Below are 23,968 nucleotides of genomic sequence, written 5' to 3' on the forward strand. Positions count from 1 at the left end.
TGGAGATGGATTAAGGAATATTTTGGCTGTTTGATTCTGATCGTCTCTTTACAGGTGATTAATCTGCTATTTTTTATTTTAATGTTTTAATGGAGGCTAGTTAATCCCCTCCCACACACACACAAACCTATAGTTTATTTTTCAACATAAGTTATAAAAGTCTATGTGGGGAACTCTTAAAAGTTTTGACCGAAGGGTTCTACGGAACATAGTTTAAAGACGCACTGCCCTAGATGAATTTCATATACTAATCAAATTCTTCCTGGAAACGCTTAAAACCGAATATGGGTATACGTTTAGTTGTATATTGTCCCCTCGCATACTTCCGTCATAATAAGGCGATTTTTATTTATTATTGCTGATTTACAGTAATTTCTTAGTATGCTGTCATTTTTTAAATGCCGTTTCTTTAAAAATATTCCGGTAATTTTCAAGTGGATCGTGAACAAATTTTTTCTAAACAACATAAACACAATTCCAATAAACCAGGGGGTTTGAATAGTTCAAATAAAAAAGAAAAATTTATACAAAATATTCTGAAATTTTCCAACCAAATATTTGACAACGGAAAAAAAAAAAAAAAGAGAAGTTTTTGTAGCTTTTCTTTTATATGCAGCCGTTTATTTTGAGTGTAACCGGCTTTTACTTTGCAGCAACGTAAAATCTTCAAATATAAAAGCTGCATCATTCACTTCTCTCAAATAAACTTGGGGAAACAAACAAAAAAATCCCAACATCAAATATATATCCCAACACAGAGATCCTGATAGATGTGTACTCTTAAACCGTACATCGCTTTTATTTATTTTCCTTTCGTCTCCCCCCCCCCCCCCCTCACCATTGAGTTATGTACTTAAGCTTATAGTATAAGAAATGTTTTTGTTCTCTTTATGCGAGAATAGACGAAGCTTTGTTTCGCCATCTGGCTTTGCGCGTTTGCTAAAATATTGAAATCCTTATCCTACTCCATAAGAATGGATTAAAATGTACATTAAGATGCTGCTACAATCGCAATTCACAGTTGGATTTTACCGAAGGCAATACCGAGTTAACAAAAAAAAAGTTTCCATTATATTTGGAATTTTCTTTATTTATTCGTACAAATAAGTAGAAACGTTAAAACAGTAGATGATAGCATTTAAGTGCATTTTCCATTGGTTTTAGATGCCAAATAAATAAATATTGAGTCTCCATAGTTCCGTTGATAGTGACGATGTTTTTGGTTTAACTCTTAGGCACGCTAGTCCTAATTTTTGACATATTTACGCACTCAGTGCTGCGGTGATAATATTTATATCAGTTTTTTTTTTTTTTTTAATTCAACATTCCAAATTTTTGACTCGTTCCATTTCAGCTAAAATCGATGGAGTAAGTCTTCATAATTATCTTTCTGTTAAATTCTTCCAAATTGCTTTATCTTTTGAACAATAAAGGGAAACATGTATTAATATGGTCAGTAAGATAAAACAGATTTTGCAGTTATGAATACAAATTTTGTGTTTTGATCTATGAAGATGTAGAGTAGAATTGTAAAGCAGGGTTAGGAATATAAAATCCCACGGAAGAGGTGCTGTAGGTCGCACTGATTTCGACAATTTAATCATCGATATATAACCATAGGGGTGCAACAGGTTTTTTTTTTTTTTTTTCTCTCTCTCGGAAACTCTGGTTTTTCATCCCGCATACAGACAAATCGGCCTTGAGAACACACGCAATTTACAGACAAAAATACTGTTGGTGGGCAGTAGATGGTGTTGTGTAGATGATGCGTTTCACTGTAGTTGGTGGATTGAGTGGTGGAGACGGAGTAGGCGCCCTCTCTCGATGAGTCTTGGACTCCTTTGAGGTGTCACAGAATAATAATAATAACTGCTTAAAATAAGTAAATAAAATAAAAAAATAAGCGATAAGGAAGAGATTCTTAGCAATTTAGAAGCTGTTTTTTTTTTTTTTAATTGTTGAGAATATAAATGTCAACTGAAATTCAAGTATTGCATTTGCAACCATATTCACTGTTCAACATACCCTACTTATGCGCTGTACTGTATGAAACGTCTCAGTGAAATAAATAAATTAAAAAAAAAATCTCACCACAGCTTTTTGAAATATGGACTTTAGTTACAATATCATGGTATATATGTCCGCGCGGTTAGTGCTTCGCAACCATATGCCTTTGGAAGGAGTGTCCTAGGTTCGATTCCTGTCGCCGACGTAAGGAACTTAAGGATCTTCCTCAGCCATAGCCAAGTTAGCTGGTTTTGGGCGTGAACAACAGGGGTTTTTTTCCGCCAGTTTATCTGGGGTTTTTCATCCCGCAAGCAGGAAAACCGGCCCCGTGAACACACACTTAAGACAATTCCTCCTGCCATAGGTCTGAATTGTCAGCTATGCTGGTCCCGAGCTCGAATAAAAAGAGGGGAGGGGGATTGAGGTGGTGCTGTACCTTCCCGTAAAAGGGGGATCACGGCCGTTGAATCACCATACGAAATGAATGGTGTATATATATATATATATATATATATACACACACACCATTTTGTTGTTTTTTTAATATTAAGCAATGGAATGTTTTGCATTATGTTGCATTCAAAAGGTCAGTTTAGTCGGTAGCAATTTACATTGTTGAGCGGTGATGCCTATGGTTGGAATTAGGAACATTTTCAAATACCGCACAAGTGAATTAGTCTCCATTAGATTGGCATATCCCGGGATTTTATTAATCCAGTTAATCCCATTTTTAATCCAGCACAGTAACGTACCGACCTTCATAATTCATAATCTTAGTTCTTAAAAGAAGTGGGCGATGGACTGAGTCCTTGACTCTTTATCCCGTCATCTGAATGAAGAAAATCTGTGTGGATGGAGTGTTATTGAATTGAACTAAAAAGCTCTAGTCATGGCTGGGTAACGGCAATAGCCCAGCCTCAGTTAAAACTTCATTGGCTACAGCATTGCCATTTGTTACCCTGTGTTTAAGTAAAGGGTAAAATCTCAAAAAATCAGACGATCTCTAGGCCACTCATTCGTGGGCGAAAGACCGTCTAAATCTCCGCGTTGGTTCCACTCACTGAAACTCGACCACCGAGCAGAACCGCTCATTCCGAAGAAAATAATTCACCGACAAGAACCCCTCAGCGGGCCGTGCCGGAGAACACTTTCCCCGGAGACTCAAATTGCTCCCTTAGAGAGCGAACTCTCGAAACTCATCAGGGTAACAGCAACAGCCGAACCTCAGTTAAACTTCATTGGCTACAGCATTGCCATTTGTTACCCTGGAAGTCCTAAAAAGGACTTTTTCTTCATTAGCTATAATCTTAGTTACAACAACAACGTTACTGGCTTGCTGGGTGAAGCATAAAATGCTTTTTATTTTCCCCTTTATCTGTGTGGAGAAGCTTGATGGGGGAGGTTGTGAGACTTATGCTCGCACTTTGTGAACTATGGAGTTAGCTCTGTTCTGCTGAAAGCAGGATTGCCTTGGGTCTTTTGTGTTTTTGATAGTCATGTTCACTATAACTGGAAGCCTGTCGGATTAGTGGATTGGGATGAGAATGTGCCTTGCTGAAGAACTTTTCCGCATGGTCATGAAGGAGAGAACGGATGTCAGGGGTTCCGGTTTCTCTGTGGATCTGCGTGTTTCTGACGAACCATGGGGCGTCTAAGATCATCCGCAGGCATTTGTTTTGTATCCTCTGTAGTTTCTGGATGTTAGATTTGGATGTGTGACTCCATGCCGGGGATGCACATGTGATTACTGGTCGAATTACCATCTTATATAATAACAGCTTGTTGCGTTTATCCAATTTGCTGTTGCGATTGATCAGGGGATAGAGTTGGGCTATGGTTCTGGATGTCTTTGTGCCTATGAGCTTGATATGGCTGTTGAAATTTAGCTTTTTGTCTAGCTGTACTCCAAGGTATTTGGCTTCTGTCTGCCATGGTATCTTTTTTCCGAGAAGTTCAATATCATCTTGGATGAAGGCTTTGCGTCTGGTGAACAGTATAGCTGAGCTTTTGACGGGGTTTACTTGTATCCTCCAGTCGGAGAACCATTTCTCTAGCTTTGTGATAGTATCCTGGAGAAGACTGATCGCCAGGTGTGGGCGGAGAGATCTTGTCATTATGGCTGTGTCGTCAGCATATAGGGCTGTGATGGTAGTCCTCAGGTTCTGTGGAATGTCCGCCACGTAGATGTAATCTTAGTTCCTTATAGTCCTTATAAGGACTGGCTTAAAGGGGCGAAGCAAGAATGCTTTTCATATTCCCCGTTATCTGTAGAGGACAGTGTATGGATAAGGTGTTAATGAGCTATTAAAGCTCTGATCATGGCAGGAGGGTAACAGCAATAGCCGAGCCTCAGTTAGAACTTCATTGCCATCCATTACCCTCCAAGGGTATTGGATTGAATGAATCAATCACCGACTATGTAAGTAAAGGTGAAATCTCAAAAATACGGACGATCTCTAGGCCACTCCATAGTGGGCGAAAGACCGTCCTAATCTCAGCGTTGGTTCCACTCAGTGACGGGCTCCCCGACCACTGAGCAGAACCGCTCAAATTCCGAGGAAAATAATTCACCGACAAAGCCCCTCACCGGGCCGTGCCGGAGAACACTTTCCCCGGAGACTCAAAGTGCTCTCTTAAGGCAAAAACCTTAAGAGAGCGAACTCAAAAACTCATCGCCCAAGGGGGTAAGAGCAACAGCCGAACCTCAGTTAAACTTCATTGGTACAGCTTTGCGTTGCTATCCATCACCCCCAAGGGCATTAATTGAATCAATCACCGTATGTGTAAGTAAAGGTGATATCTCAAAAATATCGGACGATCTCTAGGCCACTCATTCGTGGGCGAAAGACCGTCCAAATCTCAGCGTTGGTTCTACTCAGTGAAACTCGAGTACCGAGCAGAACCGCTCATATTCCGAGGAAAATAATTCACCGGCAAGTACCCCTCAGCGGGCCGTGCCGGAGAACACTTTCCCCGGAGACTCAAAGTGCTCCCTTAGGGCAAAACCTAAGAGAGCGAACTCATTTACCCAGGATAACAGCAACAGCCAAACCTCAGTTAAACTTCATTGGTTCAGCATTGCCATCCGTTACCCTATATGGGCATCTCATATAAAATCAATCACCGCATCTCACGGTCGATTGATCCAATCAATTCATAATCTTAGTTATTTTGGCCATAATTGATAACAATAACAACATACAAAAGACTAAATGGTGTACCAGATCAATAACTGTAACACTGCTTAACAATGTTTATAATTTAAATTTTTATTTTTAGATTAACGTTATTTTTAACTTAAAATTTAATTTTTAACTTCTCATTACTTTTTCCCTTATAATGTTGTTTATTTTATTTACACTTCCACTTTTATAAATATAATTTAAAAAAGCTGGAAATATATATACACCTTTTACTGGTTTTACTTTGCAGAAATATTTATTATTTTGCTATTTAATTTAACTTTTACATCGCGACCACTTGTTTGTAGATTATTTTATACATTTTTTTTGAAATTGCTATAATATTAAATAATAATAAAAAAAAATATAAAAAAAGAGGAAGTTATTACAACGAAGAACTTTTCCAGTAATTTATGATTTTTGACCTCAGGTTCTGCCACTTGTGCATTTGTGTGTTACTCATAACTAAATAAATTCCAAAAAAAAAAAAAACAAAAAAAAACACGATGGTGCTCTTTGATCTAAACGAAGTGATTACTCGAAAATTTCTACTAAAATTTTATTTGCTTGTGTCGTAAACTTTTATTGTGCCATAAAGACCGCTAAGTGTGTCGAAATTCTTGTAATTTTATGACAGGAAATAATTTTTGCTTCAAACGATTGAAAGATTATGAAAGGAATAAAAACCACTTATCGACATCAAAAAAAAAAGACCCCGAACACGTCCATCCTTATGTAAACTCTTTTAAATGGCAAATTCTGAAATAAATAATCAACAAGATAGAACGAATGAGTACCTATCTCGAGATTCTATACCTCTGAGTAAATCTTTGCAACGTGTGAAGTGCCTTTTAAGTTCTTGTAACCTTAGGACTCCGATAACAAAAACATACAGAATAACTGCGGGGCCACACGTGTCTGAACCCTGCTCCTCGTCCTACTACTGTGCTGGCTTTTATGAATGCTTCAAGGCTGTTCACTTGTAATAGATAAACAATTTCCTGTCCAGTGATGTGCGAGGTTTTTAGGCTTAAAATGGCCATCGAGATGGGTAAATCAGGGTGGCCAAAATGCGGCACAGTGTGAAATTATGCGGTGATTTATTTTTATTATTATTATTTTTTTATTAATCTACTTCCTAACTACCATAGAAAAATAACATTAATAGGAAGTATAACAATCTCACACCGGGCGATTAGTTTATCACCCCCCCCCCACACACACACACTTATGGGAGGCATGAAAAAACATTTCAATGCTTGGTCTCTAGAGCAGGTTTTTTTCGGACTAACCAAGTAAAAGAGAAATGGATAAAAATAGAAAAAATCCTAAAATCTTCAACCCACCGACCGCGCTAATGTTCTCTAGGTTTTTGCAATCTTTTGTGTGTGTGTGGGGGGGGGGGCATCACATAAAAATACTTGCTACGAAATTGTAATCAGGATATTGGAAATGGAATAGGTAGCACCCACAACGACATCCGTGTTATATAAATGTTGGAGATGCTAAGAATTTTACCATAGATTGAGAAAGAGGTGCTATTCAAAACAGCAACTGAGTAACGCAAAACTCACACACGCACCAGTTAACAGATAAAAATACCTTTGAGAAGTTGATTGGTGTGATGAGATCTCATGCGGTCCTAAAAACCCCATGGAGGCGTAATAATAACAATGAAATGTGAGTGGGAAAAAAAGCCCATACTTTTAATTGTATGATTATACTTGATTGATAGTATCACAAAAATTGTATCCCTCGGGTATTGAAACAATAAAAAAAAAAAAGACATTTTCTGAATTAAACTATTCTTTTCAAGTATATTATTGTTCAAATTCTGAAGAAATTAAGGTTTGGCTGTCTTTTCGAGGCTGGAGAAGAGATTGTTTTTCGGTGGGGTGGGGGACTTCCCCATTTCCGTATATGACTGGTTTAAATAAACTTCAGTTGTAAACCACTTTTAAATGCTCTCCTCATCTTAGACGCAATAGGAAATCGATTCTTCTTAATCAGAGGGCACATGTTTTGATTGAGCCACGGAGGTGTTCTGAAAAAATAAAGGATAGTTTTTACCAGTTAGTTGTGTTGATTGGCAGTAAAATACTAATTTGGATATACCTACATAATTACGTTTTAATTTAATATATATATATAATATATATATATATATATATATATATATATATATATATATATACACACATGTAACAAAGTACGTTACAACTTAAAATAAATGTTTAATTAAATATTTAAAATTAAATATATACACATAAAATAAAATAAAATAAAATACACATAAAATAAAATATATACACACATGTAACAAAGTACGTTACAACTTAAAATAAATGTTTAATTAAATATTTAAAATTAAATATATATATATATATATATATATATATATATACACATGTAACATATATATATATATATATATATATATATATATATACACATGTAACATATATATATATATATATATATATATATATATATATACACATGTAACATAACAACTTAAAATATATATATATATATATATATATATATATATATACACATGTAACATAACAACTTAAAATATATATATATATATATATATACACATGTAACATAACAACTTAAAATAAATGTTTCACCAAAATTTCAGCAAAATATAAAATACATACACATTTCAGCAAAAATCTGATAATAATATTATAAGATATCATTTTTTTTCTCTTCTCTTACCTCAGTTGTCGTTTTATATTTATAAATAGGATGAAATAAAACAAATGGTGTTAGAAGAATGAATAAAAAATTAAATTTTCAGCTGCATCAGTTAAAAAAAATAAATGAAAATAATATATTATATTTCTACGGTTATAATAAAATTAATGAAATGTATAATTATTACAAAGAATACTTCGAGTAAAGCTGTTATTTGTCTAATTATATTAATTAGCATTTGCGTTTCTGAAGCACATTACAGTTTATTTTTGAACTAGCTGTTGCGTCACGAGTCTGTTGACTGCAAGCGAACGTTTCTTTGAGTAATTAGACATCTTCGCTCCAAAAAACATTACCCCCTTAAGAACCGTGTCATAGTTTACAGATTAAGAAAAATAAGGAAGTAGACTTCAGATGCATGCATAGATGGCATTCCTTGTTTTCCTTAAACTTGTGATTCAGAGACCTTCGTCGATGTCACGTGTCCCACCCACAAGCACTTCTTTATCACCATAACAACCTATTGTTTACTTTTCTTCTCTTTTCCTGCAGCTAAGATAGCGTTTGTAAGTATTTGCTGTCTTATTACAGGGATGGGGGAACGAAGAGGAGGGAGAGAACAGACTGGAAATTCTCGTCAAAAAGGAACTAGGCTTATTGGCTGTGCTGTGGAATGCGCACGGTCATTGTAGTGACCTCGAACGGTAGACGGCTTTCTGTTAGTTCTGCTTGTAGCGCCCTCTCGTGGCGTTTATGATTAATGGAAAGAATATGTGATATCTACACCATTATCGGATAAGGCAAGCAAGATTGTGTTCTGATAATTTTTGCGTTTTTTCCTGACTACTCTAACATAAAAAGAATGCTATTTTTAGCATTAATGTCATTATTATTTTTTTTAAATATTTTTGTAAACAGAACTGGATAGTTATATTTCTTAAAGAATAATAATCTATATTTTTACTTTCAAAATATTTTAAATGAAATTGATTTAAAATAAATTGGGTCTAATAATTTTCTAAATTCTTATTCGGTAGTGGAAACTAACCGAGAGCGTAACTGATGGCATTTCTCATGAAGACTTGCGTGTATCGGATACTTTATTAATATTTAAATCGAACACAATTTTCAACAAACTTTTAATAAAACCTCGCACGCAAATTCTTTTTACCATGCTGATTCATCTTATTTTTGAACAACGGAAACCACAATGAATGTCTTATATTAAGAGAAAAGCTGTCATTTTAAGATTGCTCTTTTTCCATTACTCTTACCAGACATTAAATTTGCAACTAGATATTTTAAAGTTGAAAATTGTAGCATAAATTTTAGCTGTTTGTAGTGCTTTTAGAAACACATTCATGTTGAGACCTACCATTCTAAAGCTTGCTTTTAAAATACAACACGGAAGAAAGGTGTAAAAATAACGGCATTCTTGATGAAGTCGACTCCAGAAGCTGGTAAAGGGTTGAAAAATGGCTATGTTAGAGACATATGATCGATTATCTGAAAAGACAAAAGTGCATTACCTGTAGACACAACGGATATCGGTTACGCATTATTCTCTACTTTAACCCACTTTTTTGTAGATTCGTGAAGTCAGTTCTTAAAAGAACTGGGCGATGGACTGAGTTCTTGACTCTTTATTCCGTCATCTGAATGAAGAAAATCTGTGTGGATAGGGTGTTATTGAGCTACTCTACTCATGGCTGGGTAACGGCAATAGCCGAGCCTCAGTTAAAACTTCATTGGCTACAGCATTGCCATCCGTTACCCTGGAAGTCCTAAAAAAGGACTTTAGGTTGTTCTCGTAACAGCCTAAATCCTCCTCGTGAAGTCAGTCCTTATAAGGACTGGCTTAAAGGGGCGAAGCAAGAATGCTTTTTATCTTCCCCGTTATCTGTAGAGGACAGTGTAGGGATAAGGTGTTATTGAGATATTAAAGCTCTGATCATGGCAGGAGGGTAACAGCAATAGCTGAACCTCAGAACTTCATTGGTTACAGCATTGCCATCCATTACCCTCCAAGGGTATTTTATGTATATTTTGTGAGTTCAACAAACTTCATCATTGGCCTGTAGAGTAAGATAGGCTGAGAGTCAGCAGATAGTAGGAGAGGAAATAAAGATAGAGTGCATAGTGGTAGAGTAGGTAAAAGAGGCCTCAGTTGATCTGTTTTAGCTGTTTGCCCCCCAGGGGCGTTTCTAAAACGGTCGTTGATTTTTCACTTTAAAAAAAAAAGGAAAAATCCTTAAAAGGAAACATGTAACAAACAAAGAGAGAATATATCTGGAGAAGGAATGGAAAGGTAAACTTAGAGGTGGAGGAAGGATCTGGCCCGAGTGATGCAGCTCACAAGGAACTGCACCGCCTCGCTGTAAGCCTTCGCCGCTCGGGTTCTCAGGTCCTCCCCCACCTGCGGGAGCTAAAAACCAGTGAAGCTGAGAACAGAAATCAACAAGGTAGTTACTGTTCCTTTCTTTTGTTGTGGGCTGTTATGATTCTTTTGGCCACCTCACTTCCATGTCTAGTTTGCAGAGAGCTATGTAGAACGCCGAAGCTGCCTCATCGTCTATATCCAGGGCTACCTCTACTTGCTCAGGGGTGATTTTGCTGATGTCATCAACGAAGAGGTCACCTCATTTTGTACTGACGATGTCGGGTCCATATTTCCCTGTGAGGAGGAGTTCAGGTTCTCCTACTTTATCTATTGCCTCTTTAAACTTTTCTGCCACCCCGGGCATACCTCTAAGGAGATGTTTTAGAGTCTCTCCTGCTTTTGCATGAGGGACTTCTGGGTGTTCGGTTTCAGATACTATATTATATTATATTAATCACCGCATCTCACGGTCGATTAAAGTCCTTATAAGGACTGGCTTAAAGGGGCGAAGCAAGAATGCATTTTATCTTCCCCGTTATCTGTAGGGATAAGGTGTTATTGAGCTATTAAAGCTCTGATCATGGCAGGAGGGTAACAGCAGTAGCCGAGCCTCAGTTAGAACTTCATTGGCTACAGCATTGCCATCCATTACCCTCCAAGGGTATTGGATTGAATGAACCTATCACCGCATGTCACGGTCGATTAATCATATATTCCATCCTATTTCACGGTCGATTATGTTATGACTGATAAAATTCAGTAATGTTTATCTGAGTTATCGAGTGGTGTCAGGAATCATGAGAGAAAACTTTCTTTTATTTAATGAATGAGTGAATTTGTATGCTATATGATGAAAATGTTATAGGTTTGCTTGCGATACTTATATATATAAAACGTGCATGCGAAATGAAAAAAAAAAAAACGAAATTAAAACAATATTTTTACGATGAAATATTAACGCAATAATGAGATTTGCAAAATAGATTGAAGGAACTTCACGTTATCGAATACCATTTTCAGCGCCATTTACAGAAATAAATAAATAAAAATTATAGAAACATATAAAACACTCTGGTATATTATATCGCAATCCAACTTCTGTAGTGATTTGTTTTGAGAGAGGGAAAAATTATACATAAATCGCTAACCGTATTAACACCAGATGAGCAAAAAAAAATTCTATCTGTAATAACTGCGAGTGGAGTTGAGAGTTTTGCAAGGGTTAGGGAATCCACGGTGAGATGCGGTGATTAATACCCTTGGAGGGTAATGGATGGCAATGCTGTAGCCAATGAAGTTCTAACTGAGGCTCGGCTATTGCTGCCATGATCAGAGCTTTAATAGCTCAATAACACCTTATCCCTACACTGTCCTCTACAGATAACGGGGAAGATGAAAAGCATTCTTGCTTCGCCCCTTTAAGCCAGTCCTTATAAGGAGTTTTGCAATTTGAATCAGGTGGTCATCGATGATGACTATCTCTTGATGAATAATTATACGAATGACAAATCGAAGAAATTATTATAAATAACGGTACAATTCGAATAGATATTTGGTCGTTGTTGAACAGAAAACGGTGCATTGATAAGAATTATATATGATAATTCGATATGTTAATTTAATTTTGGGGTTTCGTTTGTTGTTATTTTTAATAGCATCTAACACATTCCATCGTCCTTCATAAAAACTGGAATCAACGTACCAACCTGTCGGAATTTTCGAAACAAGATTTATCCAGTGCCCACTATTTGTAATACATTCCCATTCTTATGTAGTCCTTGTTTTTGGAAACACCTCCTGTTGAATTAAATCACTACTGTCTCTAAATGTCATCCTTCACCCCTTCTGTGGCACTTAACTCCACCCCCCTCTTTTTCTTCTTTGAAAAGAAAATGAAACCAGTTGAGAAAGCCAAACACAGGTGCTTTATTACAGTCCAAAGGCTCTACACTCGCTCGACCAGAGAAAAAAAAAAAGTGGGGAGGGAGACACAAACAAACACGTGCGCTTATAAAAATGCAGGTGGTCTCCCTAATGCACCTGAGGCCTACTGAGGCTTAATCTAGACCTAGTTGCTACTCAATTTTTTTTTTTTTTAATCAAATGTTGCTATCGCTTGTCTTTAGTTTTTTTTTTTTCTCCTGTTTACTTCATTATTTAGGATTACTCATTATTTTATTATTATGATTAAATGTTGAAATACTTTTAAAAGTATTAATTACCGTAATTATTGTCGAAGTAAAAACTTATTTAATCAGAATGCTAATACGTATACCTTCTCCAAAAAAAAAAAAAAAAGCATTCTAATGTTTTTTTTTTTTTTTTTTTTAATGTTGAAAGTATGCTTTACGACCACAGACAGTTATTATAAGAAACTGGGCCTGTTTGGTCGTTAAAACAACAATAATAAAAAAAACATACGAAGAAATCCGGACTAATTTCACCACAGCAACTTGTGGATTCTTTTGGTTCCAATACACACAGAAGATGACAAACGAAAATAGAAATGAACCTACAAAGCTGAAAGAAACCGTTTCAGTATAAATTATTTATTTAATGTTATTTTAGAATTTCTAATAATTTTATCTTAATTATTGTAATATTAAAGTTCTTTCTGATTGTTACTTTAAATGATTGATTTTTTTTTTCTCTTTAATTTTTGCTTTCTGTCTCAGCACACCTTTTATGCTTTCTTTAAGATTTACCATAAATAATTTCGTAAGAGTAATAATTTATTGTTGTTATGTTTGTATATATTATACATACAATTTCTAATTTCATCGTATTTGTGCAAAATAGAATTTGCAGATAATTAGCTTTTTTGTAAATTAAACTGCAAAACTAGTACAGTATACTTTACATTTAAATATCTTTTTATTTATTATCCATCAGAGTGTTTTACACACACAGATGAAAAGCGAAAAATGCCAAAGACCTTAAACTGAACGAAACCATTGTAATATAAATTATTACATACTATGATTTAGAATTTTTAATAATATTTTAAATCATTCTGATAACATTAATGTTTGTTTATTTTTTAATTTTAATGATTGATATTTTTATTTCTCTTTACTTTTTAATGTGTGACTATTTGTACACCTTTTGCATTTTCATTAACTGTTACTCTAAATAAACTTATTATTTAGAGTGACTAATGAGAATGGTTGGAAGAAAAACCCTTGGAAGGTAATGGATGGCAATGTTGTAGCCAATGAGTTCTAACTGAGGCTTGGGTATTGCTGTTACACTCCTGCCATGATCAGAGCTTTAATAGCTCAATAACTTTATCCCTACACTGTCCTCTACAGATAACGGGGAAGATGAAAAGCATTCTTGCTTCGCCCCTTTAAGCCAGTCCTTATAAGGACTATAAGGATAAGTGACTAATTAATATCATGTTTTATTTCATGGTTTAAGCATTTCTTTTCGAGAAAGCCAAATTTGCGAATTTGATTTGCAAGTTAAAACTTTAAATCTAATTATCATAGTTTACATTTCATCTCTGTATTCGTTCTTTATAAAAATTAGATAATATAATACAAAATAATATTCTTGGCCAATACTTAAACATTAAAGTAATAGAATTTTTTTTTTGTTTGTTTAGTATTTTATTTTAGTTTGTGGAGAACTTAGCGAGTTATTCTTTTCTCAAAATAGTCTCTGTTTCTATTTTGCGTCATTCTGTTCAACACCTCATTTATTCTAAAGAAGTGCTACGAAAAAATAAGCGTTTCTATATTAAGCACTAAGTTTCAAATTACTCAATTTTCGATAGCCTAATATGGCCAAAATCTATTGATTTGTTTTAAACACAGCAAAAAAAACAACAACAAAAAAAACACTGCTAGTACAGCTGCAATAATCATGTCGGAAAACGTTGGCGATGCTGCATTGTGCAGTGGCAAAATTCATCTGCACTGCAGCACCACACCAGACTGAGTGGCTGGCGGGGGCTGGCTTAACTTTTTCGCGTACTTTTTCCTTTTCAAAGAGAGAGAGAGAGAGAGAACGCTTTCCTATCGCTGCACGTGGTAATTGTGTTGAATGGCGTATTCCTCTGGACGCATGCGTGGTTAATAACGCAGAACGTTGGCGCCAAAGATGTTGGCTCTGGACGACATTACATAAATTTAAAGCGCTGTCTCCAGACGAAAGTCTTCAAAAAGATCGGGTAACAGACATGAATTTTTACAAAGATGCATTAGGATCGAATATGGAAATGTCTTTCTTTCCTTGCCCAGAACAATATCGTATGTCTAGACTTGCTTCCCAAAATGGGCAATTGATCGTAGCAAACTAGATAGCACTATAATACAGTAGTGAACAGGAGAGGCATATCGGGGATTTTTTTTCTTTTTCTATGTGTTGGGGGAGAGAATAAGGCGTTGAATCCACTAGAAGGGGATGGGCAAGGACGTCCAATTTCCTCAATCGAAACTTAAAATATGAATTAATTTAAACACACGCGAAAAGTTAAAAAAAAAAATACTGTAATCCAATTTAACTTGACAAAAAAAGAAAAGAATATTATTTGCTACACTTATTTTATTTCCTTCCTCAAACTTAAATGTTTATTATTATGATTAGATGCAGAGCTATATTCTCCAAAGCAGTCGCCTTATCCTTATAAGGGACTGGCTTAAAGGGGCGAAGCAAGAATGCTTTTCGTCTTCCCCGTTATCTGTAGAGGACAGTGTAGGGATAAGGTATTGTTGAGCTATATAAAGCTCTGATTATGGCAGGAGGGTAACAGCAATAGCCGAGCCTCAGTTCATTGGCTACAGCATTGCCATCCATTACCCTGGAAATCCTGAAAAGGACTTTAGGTTGTTGGATATTTCAATTAGGTGATAGATGAATTTCATTATAAGGTGCGAGAATATTTTCTCACTTATTAGTGATCTAAAATGTCTTAAAAAGGGAATATTTTTGTTTTCTAGAACGATGTTTTTGGATCATATGAAAAATAAATAAAAATACAAAAATGTATAAAATTAATGAGATATATAAAAAAAAAAGCCAACTTGGTAAGAATGTACTTTAAGTTAAAAAAAAACCCATTTGGGTGGGAACCACATTAAAAATGCTAAATGAATCGTGGAATCATGATAAATATTACAGTAAATTTAACTATCTTACTAACGTTTGAATAATACTACTGATTATTTATTGCGTCATCGGCCGAGGGATCAATAGCCCATCAAGCAGCCATAATTCTCCGAACTTACACACCCTAGCAGTAGGATTGCCAACACTTAAGATAATTCGGAGATTTTCTTTGGAAAGATCCACCCATCTGTGAGGAGTGTTTCTTCTGATGTATTTAAAGAAGATAAAAACTAATAGCACACCATGCTGTATCTGTCTCTCTCTTTTTTTTTTTTTTTGCAATGGAGTCCAGGCAATAATCTCTCCCCTTGTTATACTTACGTAAACATTTACTTGAGCCGGAAAAATAATTTGGCTTTCTGCTGACTAAGAGTCGTTGTTTTCTTATCACCACCCTCTTTCTATCTGTCTCGAGACGTTCCCAACAGGGATGGTTAACCGAATAGTAACACCAAATGTAGGTGCGCAAATACGACATGGGAAAATAATATATAGGAGCTCGACAAACACGCTTGTCAGTAGATTTTGCGAGTAGTAAAAAACTGGACAAAATAGAATATTTTTATTTAATTAAGAAATATTAATAACATCCCTCATCACGGTACAACAATTTTGCGGAACTCATGTTGCCATTAGATTAGTTGACTTATTGGGATATCATTAAAACATGAGAGAAGGGAAAAGTAAATTTTTTACTGATGGAATAAGTCGAAAGCATAGTTATGAATATAGGGAAAAAAAATCTTTAGCTACGAAGTTGCAAATGATATTCAAACATTTTGTGATGGTTATTTTAACACTGCGTTATGTACAGTTCGGAATATTTAATCGTAAGGGTTCATACTGAGAACTCGCAGTTTTTTTATTATTATTATTTTTTTTATGCTGAACAGGCAAATTGGCCAACGCAAACACAGTGACATATCACGTACTGAATGACCTTCTGCCCTAATCCCAAACAAGTCGGCTCAACTCATGTCGCTTATCTGGTTAATGAGCAATCTCTGAAAGCAAGAAAAGCCATGCAGGATCATTAAAATTATGCGCATACCAAACTATAACGGAACGTTCCGGGTTTTTCAAAAAAAAAAAAATAATAATTAAATAAATTAAAATAATGAAAAAATAAAAATAATAATAAATAAATAAAATAAAAGTCTCCAATATTTAATTCCCATTTTCTCCGTTTAGATTTTAATTAGATTTTCCTCCGTTTAGATTTTAACTTTCATTCCTAAAATCGACATTTTGTTAATGTTGTCATAATGACGTCACTGCAAGAGAGTTTCTGCATTATTGTCCAAAAGGAAAATGACTAAATATTGTTTTAATAATTTTATTCATATTTCTCTGGTATTAATTACTTTTATTATCTTACCTTAATTTTGTATTATCTTTTACATTCCCTTAATTTGATATCTTATTTTTGTATTACCTTTTCAAAACAATAAAAAAATAAAAGCGAAATAAAAACTGGCATTTTGCCAATTCGCTATTGACTGCGTGTACGTTGAAGCGAAGTTAAAATTTTAGTTACACATCTCTTTTCATTTCTTTGCCTTGTCACTACTACATTTTTTCGCCGATATTTTTCTATTCTTCCAAGTACCACATGTCACTACATATAAACCAAGCTCATACTCTGTTTTAAACTTCTTAATTTTCTCTATACAGTATTTATACTTTTTTTTTCTTAAAACAAACAAAGAAATAATTAAAAAATAAAATAAAAAAGTGTTGTGGCCATTGTTGACAATAACGGAATTAAAAATCGCAAAATTGTTCATCAACCTTTTTTTTTTTGTTTTAAAATACGAATTTCCAAAAACAATAATGGAAAGTTGTTTAAATTGTTATAGATAACAAAAAAGTATATATTAAATATTAAGTTTAAATTTAGAAAAGAAAAAAAAATGCAGTCTTTAAATTTAAATACAAGACATTTTTTACTTAATTTTCACATTATTCAGAAGTCAGTTTGTATGCTAATACAATATTTTTTTATTTGATTTGAATCGTTCCATATTTTAGTAAGTTCTTAGGAACCAGTGGATCTTGGTGCAATAAAGATATTTATTTTAAAACTATTTATTTCTGGACAGAGATAAATAAACTAGAAATTTATAATGAAACCAAGCAAGATATATTAAATAAATCAAATACATCGCTCTTTCAGCACCACCACCATTTTTTTTTTTATTGTTGTTGTTGTTGTCGTCAGTATCCAAAAGATACACTCAATCTATTACGCCAACGATATAGGAGCATGTTATTCCTAAGGTTTCCCCCAGCTGTATTACTTTTATATATTTTATACAGGTCTGATAACACCAGCAGGAAACATACAACTGTATAGACTTTTATCGTTACCATGACAACTAGTCTATTTATGGCTCACTCGAAATTGATGGCTGAATGTTTTTGTAATCTCTTTGGACTATTGTGAGGCTTGTAAATTTTTCATCACTTCAGCGTAAAAAGCTATTTTGAATCAATAAATTAGTGAATGGAAATATATATTCCAGGAATGAGTAAATTATTATAGTAGCTTAGCCTGTTAACTGCTCAATTGTATCTTTTTAAATATTCCATTAACTCTAATGTAGTTTTGTTGCTTTCTAATATTAAAAGGGCTTTTTGGAACTCAATTAGTTTTATTGTTTTTTGTGACTTATATCAAGATCCCGTTGTTTATGTAATATATGCACTTTTACGATTACAACGAAATGAAGTGTTTTTTTTTTATTTTAAAAAAAAATTCTTGGTCTATGATTGTTAGTGGAGTTAAATTCTCTTTACTCATCGATCACAGGATATGTGCAATAATAACAAATCCCTGTTAGAACCAGATAAGTAAGTTTTTTTTTTTTTTAAGTGACACTGATTGCCTATCAATGTCACCTAAAACCTACTACTGACATAGAACTCGTTTGTCTTATAATTAGTATGAAGGGTCTTAGTGCTGTCTCACTTGTGCACGTAAGATTCTAATAAAATAGTCCCTCAGCGTTGTCTTTTACGTCTAAATAGCAAAGTGGGTGGAGGTAAATGCGGAGAATGAGGAAGCGTAAACTGAAGAATTGGTTTCTGTTGACTTACCTTATACAAAAGGAGGGGGGGGGGTATTATCCTTTGTCGGCTCCTTTCCGTGGAGGAAAAATGCGGTTTATCCTTTTTTATCTGACGTTCGATATGCAGAACTCAATTATGATGTCCCACGAAACGGCCGTCCCCACTGTTCTTAATTGAATATTGTAATTTCTAGACTTCTCATTATCCTGTTGCCTTGACAACCATCGCGAACTATTATTTAAATAAATAACGTGACGTCACTTTGGACAATGGAATAAAAGGAAATTTGCGTTCAAGGTCGAGACCATTTTTGAAAAAGCACTGTAATCTTAAGTGAGGATGTGATAGAACGTGCTCGCGGACAGCTTAGCATAGACCTTGGAAAATATATTCCTCTGAATAAATAGAAGAAACCATATTTCTTTTCAAACTATCGACTCCTGAAGTCTGTATTTGCTTAGAATTTGTTTTCACGAATGCACGTAAGTTTATGAGTTGACTCATAGGAAAGATGTTGGGCCTTAATAGAGGAAGTGAAATCTTTAATTAAAGATCAAATTGCTTACTGGTGACGGTACTAGCTTGTGAAAACTTTAAGAGAATGAGGATTCTCTTCCCCCCCACCCCTTAATATGGTGGGTAATAAATAGGGAAAGGGATTATTTTTCTATCGATCCTTAAAAGGAGGATTACAAATACTTGAAGCACGTGATCTGTTTGTGTGCGGAGGCGGGTGCAAAGTTAATAAAGCTCGCAAGACATACGTTTTCTTAGTAGAGTATTTTATTTTTTTCTGTAATAGTATTGCTAATTTCTTTCCTTTTTTTTTTTTTTTTTATCCGAAGACCGTTGACGTTAAAGAGGTTGTTAAAAACTCTAATAAAGAAAAATACGACAGCACAAAAGTATAAAAGTAGGTTAAAAGCGTGCCCAATTCTAAACTAAAGTGCAAGAAGCGAGGGAAAGAAATAAGGACCTTTTTTTTTCCCCCTTCCGCAAAGCACCATTAAATTGCAAAGTTTCATGACGTAGTGCGTGCTCCCAGAAAGAGCACCATCTCCGACTTCCGAACGCCCATTTATATGATCCATTAAGGAAGATTACGTTGCTTGAAATTCTGACCACATAACAGGCCTAGTGACAGTATGGAACGTTATTACGGACATTTGGGAGGATTTTTGCCCTCTGCCTCCACCTTTCCAACCATCTCTCTCTCTTTCTCTCTCTCTGTCGCACACACCATTCTAGTTATCCCCATTTCTTTCTTTTTTTTTAATTCAAAGTCCATTCTTTTCATAAGCTTTACTTTTTTCGGTGTCTACTTGTCTCTTTCTATCTGTTACTCAATCTATCATTGCATACTAGATGTGCAATGAGTGAACGAAAATATCCTTTAGGGAAAAAAAAAAAAAAAAAAAAAGGAAGTGAATCCCCAGCACAATCTTTCCGCGTTGTCAACTCCGAACAAAAACCTCTTGTGCAACTTTGCGCAAGAGGCTGAAAAATCCAAATATTGCTCGACTTCCTCCGTCACGTTATAAAAGAAACCCTATTCGACCTAGTGTTTGAACGAGTCAGGACCATGTTTAATCATCCACCAAGATTCGCTGTTAGAAGTATACGTCGTTTTTACACGCTTCGTTTTAACAAGCGATCTTTAAATAACTACGGTACTTGGATGGATGGATTGCACTGGATGTTATTGATTACTTATAAAAACATATTCGTCATAAATGAAAAAATAAAAATAAAAAAAAGAAAGAATGAGCGAACTAGTTAAAAAATATAAAGTTATGTTGGCAGCCCTAATTTCTTCGAAAACATATTTTAAATGCTTTCATTACAACTATTATCATTAAAATTTCAACTTTCGACAGCTCACACTTGAGTAAAAGCCAGAGTCTGGCAGGAAATGGTGATATATGTCACCAGTTCCTGGAATAAATTCTCCCATATGTTTCAGTCGAGTGGTGTAAGCGGTGGTAGTGACATCACTCGAAGAAACAACTGCTGAAACAGACGGTTTAAAACTCTTCTTGGCTTGCTATATTTGTATTGCTTGCCAAGAGGCAGAAAAGATACGCCAGAGAGAGAGAGAGAGCTAACAAACATTTAAAATATTTGAAGTGGGGAAAATAGTAAAAACAACAAAAGAAATGTATGATTGATTGATTTTTTCATTTTCCCTAAGTTGTTTTACCTTCACTCCATCATAGATGTGTAAATTATAAAATGTATAGAATAAAAAAATGGGGAAAAAGCTTTTGCTTTCGTTAATTTCACAAACGGATGGGACGTCATTATGTTCCCATGACAACCATAGGTTCCGCTTTTAATAACCGAGTGGCAAAATGTGCCCTAATAGTTCCAAAACATCTTGTGTTCGTATTCAACTTATTTAAATATTTATTTTGGAGCAGGTGTGTGTATGTGTGTGCGCGTGTGCGTGTTGGGGGGGATGTAATTTATATTTTATGTTTTTTCAAAATCCAAACCCACGCATCGTTCTGATGTATTAGGTTTATAGCTCTTCATGATTCAAGGGAGAAAAAAAAAAAAAAAAAAACTTTTAAATGCGTACCATCAAATACCTCAACTATAAACACAGCAAAAGATCTAATGTGTGTGTGTAACAGACATTGAACTATTATATCGAAAACTAACGATAGATAAAATACCATTAGTACACTGATATTTCAGTAGTGAAGCGCCCTCTATAAAGGCTGTGCTAGTAGACACTAACATACATGTCAAAAGTCAGGCATTGTACTAATTTTAATGACAGAGTTTTTGCTTATCGTTTTTCTTAGGTATCCGTGTCACATTCTAGACTTGGACCTTCCGCAGAAACATCTTTAGGCTAGTTTTTAAATGCATGTATACAAGATCACAGTATAGCGTGCTTTTTTATATATTTTATTTTATTGTTCAAGTGTCTTGGTAGTTGAAACCTGTACTTTGAGTTATCTGAAAAATTTATAGTTCCCGTTGTTCGTACGCGAGGTTAACCTCTGTAGTTTTTGCAGGTCAGAAGGCTATTCTGGTAAAAGATACAGATTAGAGGTGCAAAGGGTGTTTTTCTCAACACATTCTTTGGTCTTGCAAACACGTCTGTAACCGCAATTTGATGAAGTGAGAAAAGACTTCTTGTTGTTCGCCTTTCAAATGAGCATGTGGCTAATACACGAGAACAAACTTTCATTGATTTGTAGAATAAGTATTGTGTAAGTAGCAACGGTTTATTCTCCCTTTCCTTCTCGCTTTAATTTAAACCGGATTATCAGTGATTTTTCCTCCACTAGAATTCCCCAGGGCTCCACAAAAATCAATAAATAAAAAGAATGATAAATCACACCATCAAAATAAATGTTCTCTTCCAACCGAATTGTTAGTTTCTCACACGTTATACTTTTGAAACGGTGGAACTATCTTTTTATTCTCAAAGAATAGAACAATATAAGCGTACTATCTTCGTTTGTCATTAAGTATTTTGATGTAACTTAATTATCGTTTTTAAAACTTAGTGTTAATGTCATAAAGACAAGTATTGGACTTAAACAAATTAAAACATGGAGATTTTATGTATTTTTGAAATAACAACTTTTATTAAAAAATATACAGTGTATGATATAATAATTGTGATATCTGGTTATACGTCACTTATTGAAATTACGTATTTGTTTTCTAGTCTGAAGGCGAAACTTGCAGTGCCATCCAGCGACAGTGAAATGTACCAAAAAAAGCTTAATTCATCACTTATTGAACTTTTATTTCACCAGTGCGTATGCGGTAGCTGGCACGTAGTATATACAATGATTGGCGTAATTCTAGGTGTTATACTCTTGAACCCGTCTATCATAAAGCCGTCGGCCGTTCCCATGGTAACCATGATTAATAATAGGGAAATAAGATCCGAAGTCATGCAGGAGAGAGGACACCGGAGAAGTGAAAGCTTTATATTTCACTCTAGGCTTAGATTAAGGTCTGCAGTAGTAGTAGTGGAGTTTTTTTAGGGAAGGGGGAAGGGATTGGTTACTAAAGAGATGCTGTGGTTATTGAAAATGCGTATGTTTGTTTCTGATTATGATATTAATGGGAATATATACTATTTATTTTTTAAATTCGCATGTTAAAGTTTGCAATCTTCTGCTGACATAATGTGCCTTGAAAATTTCAAGTTTCATATGCATATGTATTTCTTAAAGCAACCCCGACTTAAAATAAAGTAAATGATATTAATTACATCGACATTTTAAGTAAATTACAGAAAAATATTATCAGAAACGCAATTGATCATTGTTGCAATGTATCAGTCCGAAAACCACATTAGCGCCATCTAACGAACAAAATTGCTATAACCTAATATTCGATGGCAAAATTACAATTAACTTTTTTATTTTGTTTAACCGTGGACATAGCTTGTGTTGCCTCTATGCCATCTGGTGCTAGGTGGTTAACTTTCTCAGCATCATCTCCTTCAGAAATTTCCTCCATCAGTGATAAACAGCACAATGCAAGACGTTTCTCTTTGATACCACACGATCTCATTACAACCCCATTTCTTCATACTCTTGTCAGAATTTTTCGGCTCCGCATCTGACCTCAAAAAGAGTTAACGTAGTCGGCGCTGGTGTATTGTCGTTGAGGTAATTGATCGCTTTACATTTTTCTTTTATCTTATCAGAACTATTTGCATAGCGTTAGCTCCATGCGGCCATTCCGTAATTAGCGCGTACTTTTCGCTCCGGTTGAATTTATTAAAGGTTCTGCATAAGCGGTCACCAGATGAGTAGAAACTTCTCACTGAGCATGCGCATTTTGGAAATGATTATTATTATTTGTTTGATGTGTCGTTTGTAATATTTTCCGATTGGGTGCGCCAGTGTTACTCATAGCATTAGTTCTATTTGTCAGCAACTTAACATGTGTCATATTTATAAGCAAAGAATATGAATTTGTTCTGTAGATATGATTTATTAACGTTTTATTTATTTATTTAATAAAATCATTAATTTTTATTAAATAAAATTTAATAAAATTATGAAATTTTTATTAAATGTTCTGAATAAGCGCTCACTAAATGAGTAAAAACTTCCCGCTGAGCATGCGCATTTTGAAAGTGATTATTGTTCGTTTGATGTATCATTTGTAATATTTTCCGATTGGGTGCGCCAGTGTTACTGATAACATTAATTCTATTTGTCAGCAACTTAAAATGCGTCATATTTTAAAGCAAAGAATATGAATTTGTTCTCCAGATATGATTTATTAACGTTTTATTTATTTAATAAAATCATTACTTTTATTAAAATGCATATGCGTTTTATATGCATAAATGTAATTTTTATTACATTTTATTAAATAAAATGTAATAAAAATTATTAAATTTTTATTAAATGTTCTGAATAAGCGATCACTAGATAAAAAAAAAAAATTCCCGCTGAGCATGCGCATTTTGGAAGTGATTATTATTCGTTTGATGTGGCTTATGTAATATTTTCCGGTTAGG

General features: G+C 34.5%; 1 protein-coding gene across 1 annotated transcript in view; it reads left to right on the forward strand.

Annotated features, from left to right (window-relative positions):
* Nucleotides 1-23,968, forward strand: part of LOC150109465 (Krueppel-like factor 6) — a 143,505-nt gene that overhangs the window by 112,172 nt on the left and 7,365 nt on the right.

This window comes from Typopeltis vanoorti, chromosome 2 (assembly GCF_054136105.1).
Source record: "Typopeltis vanoorti isolate ZY-2024b chromosome 2, IOZ_Tvanoo_1.0, whole genome shotgun sequence".
Classification (NCBI taxonomy): domain Eukaryota; kingdom Metazoa; phylum Arthropoda; class Arachnida; order Uropygi; family Thelyphonidae; genus Typopeltis; species Typopeltis vanoorti.